Raw genomic sequence first — 15,331 nt, 5'->3', positions numbered from 1 at the left:
GGCACGGTGGCTCACACCTATAATCCTAGCACTCTGGGAGGCTGAGGCAGGATGATTGCTGGAGCTCAGGAATTTGAGACCAGCCTGGGCAACATAGTGAGACTCTGCCTCAACAACAAAACAACAATAACAACAACAACAACAGAAACTAGCCGGGCATGGCGGCAAGCACCTGTAGTGCCAGCTACATTGTCTAAGCCCAGGAGGTCAAGGCTACAGTGAGGCATGATTGTGCCACTGCACTCCAGCCTGGATGACAGAGCAAGAGTGCCTCTTAAAAAAACAAAACAAAAAAAAGACATGTGAAATGATACCCTTCAAAATATCAATAGCAACTGTCTTTAAGTGGTATTACAGAATTGATAGGGTTGCACTCCTTTTTATAGTTTTTCTAGAGTCCATGAATCACTCTCATCCCACCTTCAATTGGCAGGAATCATTTTTTAATAAAACTATATAAGTAAGCTATTTTTAGTTAAAAAAAAGAGAAAGAAAGAAAAGAAAACTTATAAAGGAAAGGGTACTACAAAAAGTACACATAGACCATGTTAGTTTATTATTATTTTTTTTGAGATGCAGTTCAAAAAAACATTTTTTTTTGAGACAGGTTCAAGCGATTCTTGTGCCTCAGCCTCTCCAGTAGCTAAAATTACAGGTGCACTACCATGCCTGGCTAATTTTTGTAATTTTAGTAGAAACAAGGTTTCACCATGTTGGCCAGGCTGGTTTCAAACTCCTGAACTCAAGTGATCCCCTGCTACACTGAGGCACAGGATCACAGGTGGTCTTGATTTAAGGTAGACCTCCTAATATCATTACTCACTGATATACTAAACTACCTTTTCAGAGTCACATTCAGAGCCTTTTGTCCATTACTTATTGAATAGTGATTTCTGGTGTCTCAGATGGTACCGACAGCCATCTACTGCCCTCAGTAGGGGAGGTCTGGGCAGCAAGAAGTCACTGGCTGGCATTTATAGTTGCCATCTGACTGTCAAATAGGTTTTCAGGAATTCATTATGTTAGAAAGCACATAATGAAAGCAGGGGACAGCTTGTACTACCCTCTCTAAAATGCATCTACCTTGAGAGCTGATGATACAGGATTCATCCAAGCATTTATTGCCTACCGTCTTAAAGCAGAAGGCCGCCACACTTTAGAGTTCATGAATTAGCATAATGTCCATTTCTATGATCATCTGAATATGCCCTAGGATCTGTTCAGAAATGAAGAAAGGCAACAAAACACAAGATTCTTCACAGAAACAACCATCTTCACATCTAATTAAACTAGAAGCTGAATTATAAGCTTGGAAAATTTAAAGTTGGTCCCAAGAGTCACTGTAGTTTGGAAAAAAATTCAGTCATGAGAAACTTCTATCTTTAGTTACACACATGATCAAAAATAAAACACTGAAAAAACGAACACTGGCACTATTGGGTGTAGGTCAGTTTTCCCAAGGCAAGGCCCAGCTAAAAAGCCACTTGCCAATTGCCTGACCACGTCCCCATCAGGAGCAGCCTTTCTGACAAACAAGGAAGTGAATTCAGTGATGGCATCCTTCACATACGTGCCCTCTTTCAACAAATGTCTGCATGCCTACCATGTGCTGTGATAATACTTGCTCTGAGCTACTGAAGATTATACTCTATCAACAGGCATCTTATGTACAGAAATCTAAACATGAAGGCTAAACACGCTAGACTTTCAATCTACAGATGTCAGCCTGTCATGATGAAAATAAAACTACAGAAGAATGTTAAGCCTAGTCCAGTAACTGATTGGGAAGGTAGGCACAAATCACCTTCTCTGTTGGGAATCCATTTCCTCAGGAGTAAAACCGAGAATTACAAAAGAAAGACAATGGTGATCCCATAAAGACTGGGAATCTAGAGTTAGGCATCCAAACCCCAGTGAGGCCTAGAACACAACCCAAGTGATGCTCTCGCAGTCAGGAAGAAAATCCTAACAGAATATAGTTCTGTTAAATAAGGCACTGCTAGAATCATAAAACATGAGCCAGAAATAAGATCACAAATGTTCCAGCTCTCATGAAGTCTATTCTTAGAAATGACAAAAAATTAACCGCAAAATAATGAACAAGTTTTCCAATCTATTTAATTATCCAGAGTTTTCTGAGGCAGCATGATACAGAGGGGAGTACCAGGCTAATAATCAGTCGACCCGAATTTTATTTCCAGCTCTGCAAAAAAGCTGTGTGAAATTGGGCAGCCCAACCTAACATCATTACCAAAGTGAGGGGGCTGGAATGACCATCTTTCTAGTCCCTCTAAGCTTTAAAATTCTATGACTCATCAATAATTTAGCTACTCAGTTTGCTTTTCCACTGCTATGTATCTGGGTGTTTGCTGTTTTAGAGATCAGCTCCCTGCTCTACAACAGACCAGTGTTCAAAGGAGAGGGGCAACAGCAACCTCCATAATCTAGATACCTCAGAAACATGGATACTCACTGAAAAGAAGCAGGGAGACCCCTGATGCCACTATCATGCATTAAATATCTGTGCATTCAACCTCTAAGAGAAATCTGCAGACCATCACTCTTAATTCAACTTATTAAACTGGTTAGAATTGTCTAGTATTAGAAATCTGCTTTCTTAGCATAGAGAGGAAGCAAATCAGAGACAGACAGGGACTACAGCAAGAGGAAGAGGATATTACAAAAGTAATTACAAAGGGAATACTATTTCTGCAGGGAAAAAAGCAAACAGAAATACCATTTCTGCAGAAAACAAATACCACTGCCAGGCAGACAATGGCATTAAGCTTATAATCTAGGACATTTGAAATGCGAGAAGATAGCCCCACATATCTCAATAGCCCCTGTGGGTATTAAATGTCACATCACATTAAAATACTGTGAGTTGTCGTCTTAGACCATTTTCAGTTGCTATAAGAGAATATCTAAGACTGGGCAATTTATAAAGAAAAGATGCTTATTTAGCTCACAGTTTTGGAGGCTGTGACGTCCAAGAGTATGGCATAGGCATCTGCTGAGGATCATCCCATGGCAGAAAGCAGAAGCAAGCACAGGAGATAAAGAAAATAAATAGGGCCAGGCACGGTGGCTCATGCCTGTAACCCTAGCACTCTGGGAGACCAAGATAGGTAGATCACTTGAGGTCAGGAGTTTGAGACCAGCCTGACCAACATGGTGAAACCCCGTCTCTACTAAAAATACAAAAATTAGCTGGGCGTGGTAGCACACACCTGTAATCCCAGCTACTTGGGAGGCAGAGGCACAAGAATCTCTTGAACCTGGGAGGCAGAGGTTGCAGTGAGCTGAGATTGCAACACAGTACTCCGGCCTGGGAAATAGAATGAGACTGCCTCAAAGAAAAGGAAGAGAAAAGAAAAGAAAAGAAGAGAAAAGCAAAGGACAAAACTCTCCCCCTTCTATAAGTAACCCACTCTTGGAATAAAGGCCTGAATCCATTCATGAGTTGGTGCCCTCATGATATAGTGTCTCTTAAAGACCCAGCACTTAATACTGTTGCACTGATGATTAAGTTCCTAAAACATGAATTTGGGGGAGGCACATTCAAACCACAGTAGTCCTGGTATAGCATAATTTATTCTCTTCTTAGTGACCTAGACTCATACTGTTGGCTAAGAAGTCAGAGAAGTATATTAGAAAGATTTCCATTAAAAAAGCAAGCAAACAAAACCTTTGGCACTTACAAAGGGTAGGCTTAGTTTTTGAAAAAGTCACTTCCATGCAACAATTCATTTCTCAATAAATGAGCTACATTTCAAATTTTTTTGCATTTGTTATATCTTAGTTCATTTTAAAGAAAAGAAAGTGACAAAGAGATATGCTCCAGTTACCAGCTGACTGAGCCGACAGAACCATAAAGGCTTGCTGCTTATCCCTTGGGTGTGAGCACTGACCCCTCCCCGCATTCCCTCTGTTACAACCACACTGGCCTTCTTCCAGGTCCTGGAGTATGCCAAGCTCTTTCTAGATCCAGGTCTTATGAACAACTTGTTCTCTCTGCCTGAGATACTGTTCCTGGCAAAATCCTATCCAACTATCAGTTTAAATAATTTCTCAACGAATCTTTCCTAATGACCCAGACTAAAAAAGACCTCTGTCAATTGTAGTTATCACATTTATAATTATATATTGTTTAGTGACATTTTCTCTACTGGTCCATAAAGCTCCATCAAGGCAGAGGGCTCATCTGTTGTGTTCTATACCAGTTCCCAGGACCTGATGCAGTGCCTCATGTGTGTAGGTGCTCAATAAACAACTGCTGAATTAAAGAAAAACAATGATATTTAACCTTCACTGAACACTTACTATATTAGTATTATATATATTAAGGTACTCACTGTTAATTTATAAATAAAGCAGCAGGTTCAGAGAGGTTAAGTAATTTGCTCAAAGTCAAAAAGTTGGTAAGTGGCAGAGCAGGGTTTCAAACTCATTTCTGCCTGACTCCAGACTACACATTTCATGACTACTCTTTCTTCAGCACTATGGGAGGCAAAAGTGATGAAGGACTCATAGTACAAGCTGGGCACTACCTTAAGGAGTTTATCATTTAGGGAATAAAACCTTTATAAATGAAACTGAAAACAAAACAGAACACTAAGTGTTGTATTACATGGCATAGTCAAAAGTTATAGGAGAAAACAGGAAAAACTAACCAGGGCTAGAAGGGCATTCAAACAGGAAGAAAGCCATGAAAACAAAGATGGAGAAGCAACAGAGCACATGGGGAGCTGAAGGGACTGGTTAGAAGGTCACTTTAACTGGAACAGAGGGTTAACACAGGTCAGGAAGTGGTGAATTTGTAGGTTAAAGAAATATGCACAGAGGCCAGGTGTGGTGGCTCACACCTATAATCCTAGCACTTTGGGAGGCCCAGGCGGAAGGATCATTTTAGCCCAGGAATTCGAGACCAGCCTACACAGCATAGTAAGACCTCGTCTCTATTTTTAAATAATTGTTAAAAGTCTAAAAAAGCAATATGCACATAACAAAAAATAATTTTACCTACATTCCGGTCTGCTATTCTTTAAAGCAAAGTTTCTAAGAAGTACCAATCACATCTCACTAATATTTCTTGAAACTTCACAGAGGGCTGTAGAGTACAAAGCTAACAGTAGCTACTCAGTTAAAGAAAGGGGTGAAATATGCAAGGTGCTATTTCAGAGCTATCAACTTAAACCATAGTCATTAACAAATTAAAGTTTAATGAAAGGCAAGAAAAACTGTTATTAAATTATAGTCTTAAAGAAATAATTTGGCCAGGTGCAGTAGCTCATGCCTGTAATCCTAGCACTTTGGGAAGCCGAGGCAGGTGGATTATCTGAGCTCAGGAGTTCAATGCCAGCTTGGACAACATGGTGAAACCCCATCTCTACTAAAAATACAAAAATTAGCCAAGTGTGGTGGAGCACACCTGTAGTCCCAGCTACTTCGAAGGCTGAGGCAAGAGGATCACTTAGCCCACGAGGCAGAAGTTGCAGTGAGCTCAGATCATGACGCTGGACTCCATCCAGCCTGGGCAACAGTGAGACTCTGTCTAAAATAATAATAATAATAAATAATTTTAAGTTATTTAAACGTATTTACTAGCCAGGCACAAGGATATGTGCCTGTAGTCCTAGCTACTGCAGAGGCTGAGGCAGGAGGATCACTTGAGCCCAGGAATTCAAGCCCGCGCTGACACAGTAAAGACCGTGCCTCTTAAATTTTTAAATTTTGTTTTAAAACAAAGCAAAAACTGTTTAACCATATATGCTTGAAGCTATTATAACCAGATGACCAGGTATCTGATTATTGTTTTCGGATTATTAATCTGATTATTTTCTTCTCCATCTCCCATAGCTTCAAGAAAGGCATTTTGAATAGATGATCTTTCCCTAACCCTAGCTTCCACTCTCCTCTTTTTTTTCTTTAATCTGAGTCCAGTTTTGTAAATAGTACATTTTTTTACCTTTTAGATATGGGATCTCACTATGCTGCCCAGGCTGGCGTACAGTGGTTATTTACAGATGCAATCATAGTGCCTTATAGCCTTGAACTCCTGGGCTCAAGCTATTCTCCTGCCTCAGCCTTCCAAATAGCTGGAACTATAGGTGGGCACAACCACCTCCCCCTAATAATTTTTCTTTTTTTGAAGACAGTATCTCGCTCTGTTTCCTAGGCTAGAATGCAGTGGTGCAATCACAGCTCACGACAGCCTCAAACTCCTGGGCTCAAGTGATCCCCTCAACTCAGACTCCTGCATGGCTAGGGCTACAGGCATAAGCTACCACATCAGGCTAATTAAAAAAAATTTTTTTTATACAGATGGGGTCTCACTATGTTGCCCAGGTGGGTTCCAAACTCATGAGCTTAAGTGATCCTCTTGCCTCAGACTCCAAAACTCTTGTGATTATAGGTGTAAGTCACCCTGCTTAGCCAGGGCTAAAATATCTTAATCCACATGCAGTTCTTGTGAGTACCTCTAATAATTCTCTAGAAATATTAGAGTTATAAAAAAAATAAGCACATGTACAAATATTTAAGCATCTAACTGGTAATATGTCAGAAGCTTTGTAGAGAAAATCATTACAAGAAATCCTCAACAAAAGAGTATACACTAAATTCCGTACCATCTCTTAATCTTCACAATGACCCTAAGAGGAAGATATTAGTACTCCCATTTCACAGATGAGAAATCTAAGGTTCAGAGAGGTTAATTTGTCCACGGTCAGCAGTGAAGTTTGAATCCAGGTCTAATACCTGAGATCCTGTTCCCCAAACCACTGCCTCAAACCACCAACAATCATATTAACAGAAGTCTGACATAATCACAAAGGTTTAAAAAGGAAGAAAACCACTACATACACGTCTTACATTTCTGCCAATCTTGACTCACTTTCATTCTTGCCACCCCCACCCAAGCCTGTCATCCAACTCTGCCAAGTGATAAACCAAATGCATTTATGCCTCATCCGCCTGCTTTAATACATGTGCTGCTGAGGCTTTGGCTGGCGGCTGAAGCTATCAGGATCACCTGGCTGACAGGAGGGCCCTGTGGAGGCTGTGACACATCAACAGGTTTGTTAAGGAATTATGCAGATCATACTCAGACAGTACTTCAAGGTTTCAAAAAGATTTTCACATGTATCTTCTCTTCAAAACTTCATGATAATCCTCCATTTTATGTGACAGGAAACTGAGGCTTAGAAAGGCTAGTTGAGCTCTGTCGAGGGTACTATGATCTCGAGGGTACTATGATCTCGAGGAGCAGAGTAGAATTCGCAACTATAATTACTTATAACTAGGGTCCCATAACTGCCTTATCCTGAAGCAAATGCATTGATTTCAACACTCCTATGAAATACTTCCAAATGCAACACCATGTTAGGACATCTGTGTTCTATTCCGAGCCCTTGGCCTGTAAGCAAGTCAGCCAGCCGCATCAGCGAAAGGGCTCTGACCAGCTAATCAGCCCAATAATCCATGATTCGAATGGTTAACCACATTATCAGCAAGAGTTCAACCTTATCCTTGTTCACAAATGTTCAGAAAAATCTGTTCATAGCCAACACTGTCTTACAGCTCCTGGCTTCCTCATGCCTTGGCTCACATTTTTCTTCAACCAGGTCCAGAAGTTTAGGAGTGTTTTTTTGGAAACATTAGCACTTCAAGTATAAAGGACAGTCTGCCCTGCCCTCTGTTTTGCTTTCCTCTGGAACCTATGCGTCCAAGACCACAGCAATGGCCAGCCTCTCAAAGGGGAGCTCTTCTTGGCTCCCGGTTTCTACCTCTGGTTCCTCCAGCTTTAGCCTCGTGTATAGCACTATCTGTTAAAACTCTTTCATAAGTGAGTCCTTTTGCCAAACTCACCACACACATCTCTCTTTCCATCCCCCACAAAAGAGCTATTTTTTTTAAACTTCCTTACATGTTTTCCTGGAAACCTCAGTCATACTCCCCATCAATTACCTCATGCTAAAATAAAGCTTCTATTGACCATCCCCTGAGCATATATTGGATTTTCCTACTTCCTTTGTGCCTTTATAGATCTCCCTAAAAATCACCTCCACTTTGATGCTCTCTTCAGCCAGAACGCCTTCCCAGAACACTGCACTGTAGTGGTCAAGCCTTCTTCTAAACTCCTAGTGAGACATCTCTGAACACCTAACCTAAATCCTTAGGATAGCCCCAGTGCTTCGCTTTGTTTATACACAGGTCCGGACTCCACTCGGTATATGGCAGGCAGCTCAGTAAGTGCCTAAATGAATGACATCTATATAGTACTTTAACAAAACACATTGATAAAACTTCTCATTTGACCCTCCAAACAATCCTAAGAGCTACTGTTCTAGTTTAAAAAACAACTGCAAAGATCAGAGAAGTTAAGTGATTTTTCCATAATCACATAGCCATGAAGTACCAGAGCCAGGACCCAAATCTGGGTATTGAGACATCTCTTTGGAATTTTGTATACAACATATCTATGTTCTGAATCCTTTGTGACAAATAGCAAGTAAAAGATAAACATGATTTAAACTAACTTGTTTCTGGGAATTATTGAAGTTAATACAAATTTTCCTCCTCAGTTCAATTTCTCCTGGTCCTTTAGGGCAAGTGTACTGTGGAATGAAACTTGCGAACAGGCATAAGTACATTATTAGAAAATGTGTGTGTGTGTGTGTGTGTGTGTGTGTGTGTGTGTGTGTGTGTGTTTCAGGACATACAGAAAGAACAAAACTCTTATCAAAAGCAAACATAAGACAGAAGATAGTACTCATAAGCCAGAGAAGAAACATACATATATTTTCTTCTGATGAAAACAAATGAAGCCAATTAATTCCATGTAAGTTTCTACAAGTGAATATATTTATGGGGAGCCCATCATCTATTTTCAAACACACAGGGAGTCAGGATGAAGAAGAAAAGCCCCAGTTTTGGCAGAGTACTATAGGAAAGGGAAAAAAAAATTAATTTGTTGCTATCTATTGGGTTTGCTTTTGGACTATTCAAGCTAGTAGCTTTTATTAGCATTAGATTTTTTAGCCAACAAGGAAAAAACGATGAAGTATTACCCCAAAAATAAAAGAGACAGATGTCTTTCATAACTATATGAAAAAAAGTACTCCTGCTATCTTTAAGAATACTCATATTTCACTGAAGCAAGTTCTGGAGGTAGTAGTAAATCACCCCCAAATGTGAAATCCATGCTATGTTCAAGTTTAACTGGGAGTCAAACAGCCACAGTTTGCTTCTAAATTTGGAATCAGGCAGTAAACGTTTGTGATCACAACCTCTGGCCTCTCTTCTTCCATATAAATCACAGAATTTTTAAAAGAAATTTTAAGGCTAGCCCAAAACTTCTCATGTTGCAGATGAGGAATGGAGGGCCAGAGACTAAAACACAAAATAGAAAATAAATTACATTCACAGAAAACTTCCTTAGCAGAACACGACAGGTTCTGAATGGAAGGATTTTGTTTTTACTGTGGTTTCCTGAGACTGGGATTGGGGACAGAGAAGGAAAAATAAAAAACAGCCTCAATCTTGCACCTAAAAATCTTCATAGGTTTGAGGAATCTGTCATGAAGATTCATTCAACCAAACTACCTCAAAACCACACATTACTAATCCCACTTTGACTATAGTCACCATTGAAACAACAAGAAAGCTGCCGATAGCTGACTGAAATTGATCAGCTTGTTCTTCAAGCCCCATTAATCCTCAAATCTACCTACATACAAATCACTGAGATCACATAGTGGGAAGAACAAGTTTTCACCAAGTTTCTAAAAACAGGAGTAAAAGATGCAATAGAAACACTGATTACAAAAGGAGAGAAAGGGAACTGAAACTTGGAGAAATTTACAAATGCATTACTTAGTTCATAGTTTTGTCAGAACCACCGCTATAGTTTTTTCTAGAAAAGCTGTATTTTTAATTACATGTCAAATGTGATGGTGTTGTCTGTCTTAATATTAGCTCCTAATTATATAAAACATCTGAGCCTCATTTCTCCAGCCTCAAAACACAGTTCACTTTCTGTAAAAGAAATTAAGGGGTAGGATTAGGTAGGAAGGAGGGAGACAAACAAATGTGACTCTCCTGTTCTGACCACTACAACTTGGTGCTAAGCACTGCCCACCATGTGATGGTCACACAAGGGTAACAGGCCAACTGGGACAAAGTTGGGGAGCACAGACTCTGCTGTCACCCACTGAGAATCCAATGCCTGTTGACAAGAGCTGACTGGAAACTGGCAGAGTGCAGAAGAAACTGTTAATAGTATCTGTAACCCTGACATGAAAGATCTGATCAAAACAGCAGGATGGAGAGACTATTATTGTTATTGATACCACAAAAAGAAAACAGCCATTACAAATTGACCAGAACATAAGCCTTCTTCCAAGTACTTCCACAAGCAGACATGAGACTCAGATTTCTAATTAAAAATCACTGTGCACAGAGCCAAATATTTGAGTCAGCAGCGAACTTACCTAATTGTTACACTGCATTCCCTTGGAGCCATCTGTCATACCTGGCTAGCTTTCTACTCTCATCCCAACCAAACTTCAGATAAAGACAAACCTTTTCTCAGATAAATTACACTTCATCAAATCTGCTGATACTATTTATTGAAATCTCCAATGCATAAGTCAACATCCCTCTAGGGGCTAAAGGTCTGACTACACATTGCATGGAAGAGGACTGATTCTTCATGAGGGTTTCGCTCACTCTGCTTAACCAGGACCAAGAAGGAGATCCTACAGAGTTTCTACTCCTTAATCCAAAAATGAATGAAAGAAACAGAACTCAAGAGAATATTAAATAAGCTAGATGGTTGGGGGTGCTGGAGAAGGTAGTATTAAGAGAGGCCAAGTATTGGAATAAATGAGGCAGTTAAGAAGTTCCGGGGCATTAAAGGACTGACCTTCAGACTTCCGGGTGTTACAAAGGTCTGACAATCCACAACAACAGACAGAGGGCCTCAGCGGCAGCTCCCTAAAGCCTCTGACAGGCACACTCAGTCCTGTCAGCTTGGACTCAGCCCTGCCAACGCCAGCAAACAAACACATGCATTCTTCCCAGAGCTGACACCCCATACAACACGGCCTCTCTACAGGGCCTGTTTATTTAAGAAGCCAGATGCTTTGATGTTGGAGTAGAAGTTGGGAAGTTATGTTTAAAGAAGTAGTGACAGAAGCAGAGGGAGGACAGAAAATAAGCAACAGTTCCTGGCTTTATTCATCATAAGTTTAAAAAGTTTTAAGGAAATTGTCAAATGGGCTGCACAAAGGAATGAGAAGTAAGAAAATTATGTCAGTCACCACCACAACTCTGGCCAAGGCATTTCCTCAGTTCCTTTAAGACAGTTTCATGCCTCCCCTCAAAGGGGTGCTTACAGCAGAAATGTTTTGAAGCAACCCAGCTTAGCAACCAACATTAATAAAGTCTTCTAGGCCTGCTCAATTTCACTCATGTACAAAGGTTATAAATGTCATGAATACTCCAAGCAGTTGAAGGAAAGAATCAGTTAAAAATGTGGCATGAAAGCGGTTTTCAGTTCAAGGCAAAAGGAAGACTATTGAGTCTAAGAAAAGAGCATTTATAAATGATTCTTAATAATAGCTTAGTGCGTGCTAATTATGTGCCAGACATTGTTCTAATGAGTTACTACATAAGGTATGTATATATTATACAACACAATGTGATATGCTGTATTACATACTATAACTCATTACAACATAATACAATGTAATGTAACATTATATATTAATATGTAATACAAATATACATTATGTAATATAATTTACATATATGTATATATTATGTATATATAATTTAACACACACTCATTTAATTCTATCACTCTATGAATTAAGTACTGAGACACAGTTACCCAAGATCACACAGTGACATGGCCAGGGTTCGAATGCAGATAGTCCAGACAAGGCAGTGCTACACTGCCTTCCCATGATACGTCAAACCCTTAGCACAAAATTAGGGAGAATAATTTTTGGAAAGGTATAACTATTTATCTTTCTCCTTTGTTTTCTTACCATCCCTTTTTTTTTTTAGTAATAACCAATATTTTTTATTTCCACTTTCCCATGAGTCTATCATAGCTAATTTATAATACTATAACTAGAAAGGAAAATGTTTTCCTCTCCTGCCTCAACTCCTAAAATAGAGCACTTAATCATTAGAACTTCTATGTGGAAAATATATACTGCATGTAATAAACCCAATACACTTGAAATATATTTTAAATTAATAGATTAAAAAGAAATGATATGGGAGAAAAACCTTAGAGATAAAAAGGGACGCTTGGGCAAAGAGAAAAACCTGTTAGATTTCATGGACAAAGAAGCCTGAGCGGTCATCAGGACACTAGTCTCCTAAAACCATAATGTAAATGCACTATCATGTTTTTAGCTTTACCGTGCTTTCTTAAGAAGACAGGTTAAATGCTAATACAAATATAGGCCACAGAAACAGGCCTAGTAGTTTGCTACAACCTTCTGAGGCTTTTCGTTCTCCAGTCTAAATGATCTTTTCTTTGTATCTTGGCACCCCAGCATCTAGCACAGATCTAGGCATTTGGAGGGCATTCACATACATGGATGACATGAATTAATGTGGCTTGAAATGAACAGCACCAAGTTAAAAGAAATAAGAGAACCGTGAACTTTTGATTTTTCTTGAGACTCAAATCTTGTCATATTATATAGGAAAAATGATTCTGATTCTAAGAGCACTTTCCTTCCCCAGTGGTACAAAGTATAGAATATCTCTGATAAAAAGCTGTTCCGTCAAGCTGTTTTATAAAGGGTCCCAAAATACTAGATTCACACTGTTTTATAAAGGGTCCCAAAATACTAGATCTCTTTAATACAGGTCAGGATTCTTTATGACTTCTAAAAACAAATAAATAAATAGAACAGGCTACTACATAATAATTCTTGGTTAAGGAAGTGGTACTTTACTTAACCATTTTTAATGTAAAAGATATTAAACAAAGGTTCCACCTTTTTTTTTTTTTAAACCAGATACAGATGAGATCTCTGAAGAAGAGACCACAGATGATCAACAAGTGCAATTTTTTTTTTTTTTTTTGAGACAGAGTCTCGCTCTGTCGCCCAGACTGGAGTGCAGTGGTATGATCTAGGCTCACTGCAGCTTCCACCTCCTGGGTTCAAGTGATCCTCATGCCTCAGCCTCCGGAGTAGCTGGGATTACAGGTGCATGCCACTGAGCCTGGCTAATTTTTGTATTTTTAGTAGAAACAGGGTTTCACCATGTTAGCCAGGCTAGTCTTGAACTCTTGACCTCAAGTGATCCACCTGCCTTGACCTCCTACAGTGCTGGGATTACAGACGTGAGCCATGGTGCCTGGCCAAAATAGCTATTTTAAATAAGGTCACTGAAAAAAGACTGGGAGAGAAACGCTAAAAGAAAAAAAAAAAATCATTAGAAACAGCTAAATGAAAGAAATAAAAGAAAATTTCTTAAAGAAGGAGTGGTTTTAGTTTGGCTCATCCATAGATTTGGCCTTAGAACCCCTGAGCTAGTTTTCTCAACCTCTTGCTTTGTAATCAATATATTACAAACAACATATCAATTGAAACTAACCAGGAAGACTCTGACTCAAGGAATAAACCGAGGCAGGGCATAGTAGCTCAGGCCTCTAATCCCAGCTCTGTGGAAGGCTAAGGTGGGCGGAGCACTTGAGCCCAGGAGTTCAAGACCAGCCTGGGCAACTGGGCAAAACCCTGTCTCTAAAAAAGAGAAAAGAAAAGAACAATTAGCTAGATGCATGTGCCTGTAGTCCCAGCTACTTGGGAGGCTGAGGTGGGAGGATCACTTGCACCCAGGAGGTCAGGGCTGCAGTGAGATGTGACTGCACCAATGCATTCCAGCCTAGGCAAAAGAGTGAGACCCCATCTCAAAAAAATAGTAATTACACAAAAATTAGCTAGGCATAGTGGTGCACACCTGTAGTCCCAGCTACTCAGAAGGCTGAGGTAAGACCCTGTCAAAATAAAAAAAAAAAGGAGTAAATCTAAATCCAGGAGTAGCAGCAGACCTAAAGTTAGGTCAACCAGCAAGAGAAGAATTTGAAATATGGAATAAGAATGCTGTGTCCAGCTGGCTCAAGGAAGGAAGTGGTCCAGTATAAATTAAGCGTGTTGTAAAGCCTTTCTCAACCCCCCACTGTGAGAAGGAAGTCTATTCGATTATTTTTTTTCTTTCTCATCAAGTAGGAAGACTTCTCAGTACTCATTCTACCCAATCTGTCCCACCCTTCAGCACTAGCTTGGCCTCCTTTATACAGCTGCTGCTCCGGCTGCACTAAGCACAGTTATTCCTGAATACTTGTGTCTTGTGTCCCCAGATCAGAGAATTCCACCACAGGTAACAAGTATGGTCCAGATAACTGGGCAGTCCAAGGGGAAACTGAGGCTTGGCTGATATTGAAATGTGGTTACAGAAGGACAAGTGCAGGCACAGAGCCTTGGCCACCCATCCCTGCCCCCAAGTGCAATTCATTCTCTTTGAAAGAGGAAAACAAGTAAGCAAGAAAATATATAGAATTGAAAATACATTATGCAAATGTAGCTAGCAAGGATTAAATTGTTAATTATAGAGAAAAAGGAGAAAGATGCCCAAGTTGTGCAGAAGCAAGAAGCCAGGACTTTCTTAATAACTGGTTTTGTCAATCCAGTAGTGTGCAAAGGTTGAGCCTGCTTGTCCCCAGAGACAGAAATACCACAATTCTGAAAGTCTTTTGACCGAGAACGGGGTCAAAGCAGAATGTATGCAATTCCTTTCTTAAGTATTGAAAATCTTATCACCACAGGATGTAGATATGCTAGTCAGGGTTTCGTACCACGACAGAAGGGCAAATCTGAAGGAGTAAGAGAGATCACATAAATACTGCCATCTCATTTCCAAGCTAGTCCCCTTAACCATCAAAACACACACGGTGACCCGACCGCTGCTTCTGGCCTCCTGAACTCCCGCCTCTCCACCTCGAAAGTACTGACCCAGAGAGGACACACCTTTGCTTCTGCGCAGCCCAACTTCTGCAACCGCTCAAGAGTTAATTACTCCTTCAGCTTCCTGGGGCCTAACAGCTTTACTGGGTCCTGATTATTTATACAGACGGAAAACAATGACGCTCAAAAGATTTTGACAACTTAAAAAAAAAAAAAAAGAATGCGGTGGAAGTCTAAGATTGCCTCCCCTGTGACGAAACACAGCCCCGCCGGCCGCCCGGGCCCGACTCCGCCCGCCTGCCCGCCGCAGTTTCGGAGCTGCGGCCCGGGGGGCG

General features: G+C 40.2%; 1 protein-coding gene across 3 annotated transcripts in view; it reads right to left on the bottom strand.

Annotated features, from left to right (window-relative positions):
- Positions 1 to 15,331, bottom strand: part of SORT1 (sortilin 1) — an 86,945-nt gene that overhangs the window by 68,784 nt on the left and 2,830 nt on the right. The window lies entirely within an intron of this gene.

This window comes from Aotus nancymaae, unplaced genomic scaffold (assembly GCF_030222135.1).
Source record: "Aotus nancymaae isolate 86718 unplaced genomic scaffold, 86718_ANA_hifiasm-v0.15.2.pri h1tg000007l, whole genome shotgun sequence".
NCBI classification, from domain to species: domain Eukaryota; kingdom Metazoa; phylum Chordata; class Mammalia; order Primates; family Aotidae; genus Aotus; species Aotus nancymaae.
This window is presented reverse-complemented; position numbering and strand designations above follow the sequence as displayed.